Source organism: Triticum dicoccoides, chromosome 2A (genome assembly GCF_002162155.2).
Source record: "Triticum dicoccoides isolate Atlit2015 ecotype Zavitan chromosome 2A, WEW_v2.0, whole genome shotgun sequence".
Lineage (NCBI taxonomy): Eukaryota > Viridiplantae > Streptophyta > Magnoliopsida > Poales > Poaceae > Triticum > Triticum dicoccoides.
This window is the reverse complement of record NC_041382.1, coordinates 64,324,773-64,331,529: the sequence shown is the minus strand read 5'-3', so window position 1 is coordinate 64,331,529 and position 6,757 is coordinate 64,324,773. Positions and strand designations below refer to the sequence as shown.

At 46.6% G+C, this 6,757-nt stretch overlaps 1 protein-coding gene across 2 annotated transcripts in view; it reads right to left on the bottom strand.

Annotated features, from left to right (window-relative positions):
- Positions 1–214: 214 nt before the first annotated feature.
- Positions 215–6,757, bottom strand: part of LOC119353257 — a 47,866-nt gene continuing 41,323 nt past the window's right edge. The window contains exons 7-8 of one of the 2 annotated variants that reach the window (XR_005170382.1): positions 2,811–2,860; positions 215–452 (exon numbers count right to left, since the gene is read on the bottom strand). The gene's annotated coding sequence lies outside the window, so the exon portion shown is untranslated. The remainder of the gene's footprint in view (positions 453–2,810; positions 2,861–6,757) is intronic. The other variant, XR_005170379.1, reaches the window with a different exon arrangement.

The following is a 6,757-nucleotide window of genomic DNA, read 5'->3' as shown; positions in this document are numbered from 1 at the left end:
CGCCGCACGGCATGGCCTCCGAGGGGAGAGCTTCCTCACAGCAAGAGCATATAAGAGAAAAAATCAGGCAACAAAGTACGAAAAATATGGGAACGCGGAGGCCTTTGCCGTGCAACTCTCTGTTGCGGATCAGGCAATAATGTGAATAAACGTCTGCAATAAATTGCCCGAAACACAAAGGTAAGGATCTCCTTTTTGGGCAAAAACACAAACGAAATCATGATCCCCTGTAACTAGTGTGACTATCCCTCTGTACCTCCCGTGTTTCTAGTTTTGTACAAAGTCTCTGTACACCCATGCATTCTGAAAAAACTTGACTTGGATCTTGCATCAAAAATTGGATTCTCCCTCTGTACCTCCCCCTGTTGGACCTTGACGCCGTCGAAAAAAGAGGCCGAGCACATGATTTGTGTTTGTGTGCTAAAACTTCCCTACTGCCTTGGACCTTGTTTCTGCAAAAAGAAAGAACAGTGCAGTTGCTTCAGTAGGGTGGGTAAGATGAAAAACTTGCATCGTGTGAACTGTGAGGAGTCCAAACTAAAAAACTGTTTCAATGCATAAGCTGATTTGCCTACTAAAAAATCCCAGATAAAAACTGAAAACTGAAAATGACAAAAGAAGAGTTGCTTACAAAAGGTACAAAAAGTCTGAACTAGTAGCAAAAGAAAATGCCTACATCCTTTTAATTCTTCTCTAGCATTCACTAAGTTTTTGGGGATGATGAAAAAAATGCATATACCCTGAGTTGCTTTACAGATTGTGTATATGTCTATGTTTCTGAAGTTGTCGCTTACATGTAATTTCCTTTCTATTCTAAAAAATGTGCAGATGGCTGGGCTTGATTTGAATAAACTGACTGATGACTTTGCTGATTGTGATGGTGGCCCACTATACTGCTACTGCACCCAAGCCTCACCTGAAAAAGTGCCTATTTCTATTTGATGGGGTGGGTGAGGGGAAATACCCAATGGTTCCCGGGGACATCTGTCCGCGGAATCTCACCATTCATTGCGACATGATCTGCCCCCCTGCTATATGTATTTTGACATTTTCCTCTGTATAATTTCCCTACGTTTAATGGGCCCCTCCATTGCACTGAACGCGTCTGCTACTTGCCAACTGCCCAAGCGTCTTACACACTCCACCTGCGCCGTAGCCTTTCGGCCTCCAGGTTATGGTCCTGTCCTCTACTTACTGGACACAGTTTATCCAGTCCATCAATGCCAATTTACCCATTAGGAACTGCGCGTATTACATGTCTCAGTTAGGGGCTTAACTACGACATGCACGCTCACTCAATTCGCTAAGCAACCAAGTCTTATTACCACTCCTGTTTTGTAGACATTATTGCCCGACTTAATTAATGGATGTGTTAGGCTGGTCATAGTGGGGAGTAACTTAGACTAGTGTCATGCATATGATACTAGCCTAAGTTACTACCTTCATAATGCAAAGTAACATAATAATAGTATCTTAGATGGCTTCATTTATTAGCTTGTAGACTCATCTTATCTTGGAAAACGATATGTTACAGTAACATATTATGTTACCATCTCTCACTAATTACTTGCCACATAAACAAAAATTTCTTGAAGGGCGCTATGTTACTAGCTAAGTTACTTCCACTATGAGTAGCCTTATATGACTGGATTAGTGGCATAACATAATTTAAGAACTCGATCTTGCCTGGCGATGCTCTTTGTTCTTCCCCTCCCAAGCAAAACTTGATTGGGACACCACGAAGGGGACGACACTGTTAAAAAAGGCCTTATTTTAAGTATTTTTCTTCGGATATTTGAATATTTATTTTTCAGAATATATATATCAAAACACTTTTGGGACGCAGCAAATATTTTTGGTGGAATAACCTTCAGGATATTCTTGGTGGAACAAAACTTGATGGGAGATTTTCTTCACGAAACTTTTTATACGAGTACACAAGAAGGTCAAGTTTATTTCCAAAAAAAGTTTCAGATTTTTTCGACTTTTTCCGTAGTTACTAAAAAAATTCACATATCAGGTGTATATACAATTTGAATATATATATATATATATATATATATATATATATATATATATATATCCAAAAAAAACTGGGATAACAACATAATTTTTGCGGAAAAACTTTCATGATATTTTGGCAGAACGAAACAAAATCAACTCTATACAAGTTACTACTCACACTTTTTGTCCTTTAATTTTTTTTGCACTGGAGTCAACGGTAGTTTTTCCTTCATGAAACTATTTATATGAGTACGAAAGAAGGTCAAGTTTATTTCAAAAAAGGTTTCAGCTTTTGCAAACTAGCTTGCAAAAGCGTCTTACATTATGGAATGGAGGGAGTACAAACGATTCCCATATAGGATGTATATACTTTAAATGAACAATTTTTGGATATTTGAATATTTGTTTTTCTTTTTTGCGAGGGGAATATTTATTTTTCGGAATATATATATACAAAAACTTTAGGATAACAAATAATTTTGGTGGAATAACTTTCATAATTTTTTTGGTGGAACAAAATAAAACCAACCATAGCTGCGTCAATTAATTTTGATCGGAGGGAGTACTTGTGCTTAACCAAGCCAAGAATACCATGCGTGAGACTAAGATCGTTTCATAAAAAAAACAGCATAATCTAGCCACCGAAACACATTAAAAAATGTAGATAACTTTTATCTTCACATGGACTGCTTGGAACAACAACAAAAATTGTTCATCATAATCATGTGCTTATCTTAACCAAATTAGGACTGATTAATTACGCAAATAAAACTAGACTGGCGTATTAAAAGTACCGTGCGGCTTACCAATGTTCAGTCGTCCACATTGCCTAATGACAGGTTCTGACACGAGCCACCTTTGAATAGAATAAAGCGTGTTTCAGTAGAGTGGCATTTATCCAGTGTCAGAATGGACCGCGTCAATAACTCAATACACTGCTGAAGATCCTGTTCCAGCCTGTACTGATGTCTGTATCGCATTGTTGTAGCAGCATATAACTGCTTTACCATCCGAGCTAGCTGACCGTATATCCATATTCGTTACTTTAGATACTGATCACGAGGCACCTGCGCACGCTGTGGATACCGGAAACATATACCATAGACAAACGTCCACCTCCGGTGGGTGAGTCTCCAGATTTGCTGACTGCTCCTGTCCACGAAGTTCTGGGTGTGAAGTTTTGTGTTTCGGCCGCTGTTGCTACTCGTTTGTTTGATGCGACGATAACTGAATCACACCCGCCCCTGCCTTGTTTGGCCCAGCTACAACTCTGCCTACAACTGGAGTTTGATGGACTTTGATGCAAGTGATGAGACTGAGGTTTGGTCTAGCCCTCAAGAACCTTTTGTTGACATGGAGTTTGAGTCATTGATGTGGAGTGAATTGCAAAAAACCACTACATTGAAGCGTAGGTTTGCAGAAAAAACTCTTCTACGAATTTATTACAGAAAACACTGATTTCAGATCTAATCATTTGCAGAAAACACTGATTTCAGATCTAATCATTTGCAGAAAACACTAATCACTCGCGTTAGGCATTTTAATCTCGATAGATGACGTGGCATAACGATCACATAGACGGCGTTAGGTGACTAAGTATTTAGATTTATAAAACAGTCCCTGTAACTTTACAGGGATACCCTTCAATAAAAATAAAGGAATCAGCTCCAGATTTGGGCTGCCCAAGCACCCGAGCACAGCAGCAACACGCTGGCCATGGGGCTCGTTGCCGGGGAGCAGAGGGCAGGGGCGGGTGGGCCGCACCTCGTCCTCGCGCTTCGCATCCAGCCGCCGCGGCTCGCCTCTGCTTCCTCCCGCGCCTCCGCCGCCGCGCTGTTGCAGGAGCATGTGCTGCGCGCCGCTTGCGCTGCTCGCGCCCGAGCTGAGCGCGGATGCGTTTTGCATCCTGCCATGGCGGCTCGCCTTTGCTTGCTCCCGCGTCTTCGCGTCGCTTCCGCCGCTCGCGCTCGAGCTGAGCGCGGCCAGCGCGGCTTGCCTCTGCTTGCTCCCGTGCCTCCGCGCCGCCGCTGTTGCGCGCCACCATGCCACTCTAGGAGCCTGTGCTGGGCGCCGCTTCAACCGCTCGTGCTCAACCTAAGCGCGGCTACGCTTTGTGTCCAGCCACCGCGGCTCGCCTTTGATTGCTCCCGCGCCACCGCGCTCGCGGCCGCGCCGTCGCCTTGCGGTCGCCCCCCGCTGCTGCTCGTGGCTGTGTCACCGCGCTGCCGCCGCTGCTCGCATTGCTCGCCTAGGCCGCGGCGGCGCTGGCCTCCGGTCCCGATTGGATCGTGTGGGGGTTGGGGTAATTGTTTTTTGTAAGGCAAGGGTTGTTTGCGAAGAATACCAGTCAACGTTGTCTATTGTGCCGTTATGCCACGTCACCAAAATCGGGCCCCACCTATTATGATAGTTCTTAAAATGCCCAAACAGATGGTTCAGTGTTTTCTGCAAATGATTAGGCCAGAAATTAGTGTTTTCCGCAATAAATTCGTAGAAGAGTCTTTTCTGCAAACCTATACTTTAATGTGGTGGTTTTCTGCAATTCACTCCATTGATGTGTGCTAAGGATTACTACAATGCCTATGCTCCCAGGCTTGGTTTATCGGTTAAATCTACGACGCCGATAAGTGCCACACGTGTGAGTGTTAGGGGTCTGCCCATACATTTTATGTGGTGTATAAGAGGAACAGCCCACACACCTACGTGTGGGCAAAACAAGTAATGCCCACACACCTCTTTTCTCCCCTCCCGATCCCTCTCACATGCGTGCGTGTGGGCAAAATAGATAACGCCCACACGCCCCATACGTCAGGCCTTGTACCTCGTGGTCCCGCACGCCCCGCGTGACAGTCACTGCGCGTCCTGCAATTGCCATGGTCCAGACCCTCGTCCATGTTCGTTTAACTGCATTTGCCATGTATGGTCTGGTCTACTGCAGTTGCCATGATTTCAAAACTTTAGGAGTTGTCACTCACTAACACTAGGCAGTTGCCATGTAGCACTACAAAAAAGTATGGCAAAAAAAACATGTTCGGGTATGTGCTCACAAGCACGCTAGGGCAATTGCCATGTAAAAGGAGTTGTCATCTGCTTACGTGCACGCTAGGGCAGTTGCCATGTACCATGCAAAAACACATGGCAACTCGGGTAAAAGAGAGTTGCCATCTGCTTACAAGCAAAGCTATGGCAGTTGCCATGTATCCTGCAAAAACACATGGCAACTGCCAGCTTTGGGTATGGGCGAGGAGACGGGCGTGTGGGCGAAGTGATAAACGCCCCCACACCAGCCCCCTCGCGTGCGTGAAAACTGGTGTGCGGGCAAATTGCTAAACGCCCATACACCAGCCCCGTGTGGTGAAAAAGGACGTGTGGACGACCGGATGAACGCCCGCACACCAGTTTAGTCCTACGTGACATACAAAAACTGCTAGAACGCGCCAAGATTCGTGCAGAATTGGTTGGACGAGGATCCATGCGTGTGAGCGAGTTGCCAGACGCCCATACGTGTGGGTGATAGTGTTTTCGTAAATCTAACACGTCTAAGCGCTCTGCTTACACTGGTGTGCTTGAGAAACAGACTTTTGTGTGCAATAAATCTAGGAAGTCAAAAAATGATGATGTGGGTCAGACCCCTTTGACGGTTGCCTCCTGTTCAGATACCAAAGATAGTGCTGGTGATGCTGCTGCTGTGGGGAAGTGTGCAAGTTCAAGCTCTAAAAAACCCTCACCATCGCCAAGCAAAAATGCGAAGAAGAGGAGGGAGTTCACGTCGAAGAGGCCACTTAGCTTATTGGTCTATGCGATTTTGTTCTCTTTTTGTTTGCCGGTAACTTAGTGTATTGGCCTTAGTCGAATCCGTTTGAGTGGCGTGAGTGTCTTGTTATTGGGGGTTTTGGCGACTTAGTGTCGTCGGGTACTCGGGTTGCCCCCCAGATCACCCACATCCCCCATGTGGGTCACGTCGGCTATGTGTTATGTGCTGGTAGGCGACTCCGTGCCTTGCCTTTGGGGGATGTTGTTGTGAAACACAACTTTGCCATGTGTAGGCTTGGTTCTCAGTGTTCGTTCCCGTGGGCGCACGGACCGATTCACTACTAGGAGAAAGCTTATAGATAACATCTTAGCATTAGTGTTGGTCAATGAGAAGGCACTACTGCTAATTAGCAATAACGCGTGCTACACACCAGCGCTACAGATAGAAAGTTAGCAGTAGCACTGGCCCGCGGACAGGCGCTACTGCTAAGTGGTCTCACGCCATGATGTGACCGTGCCCCACAGGTTTGCCATAGCACCAACGCGGGTCAGGGGCCCATGCTATTGCTAAACATGTTAGCAGTAGCGCGTGCTTTTGGACGGCGCTGCTGCTATGGCCAGCCCGGGCCCAGCTGCCCGTCCCCACTTAGCAGCAGCGCTGGGCTTGGACCAGCGCTACAGCTAATGTGGTTAGCAGTAGCATTGATCCGTGACCCACGCTACTGCTATGTTAAACATTATCCGCCCGTGCCTGTTCATCACTCTCCCCTGTGCTACTCTCCGTCTGCGCCCAACCGTCCTCCTTCTCCTCCCTCGTCGCTGCCGTCGCTGCATTGCGCCGTTCTCATCGCCCCGTCCTCCTCCCTCCTCTAGCTGCCCCTCCTCCCTCCCCCTGCTCCTTCCTCCTCTAGCTGCACCTCCTCCTCCCTCCTACCTCCCCTTGCTCCTTCCTCCTCTAGCCGTACCTCCTCCTCCCCCCCTGCTCCTCCTCCTCTAGCCG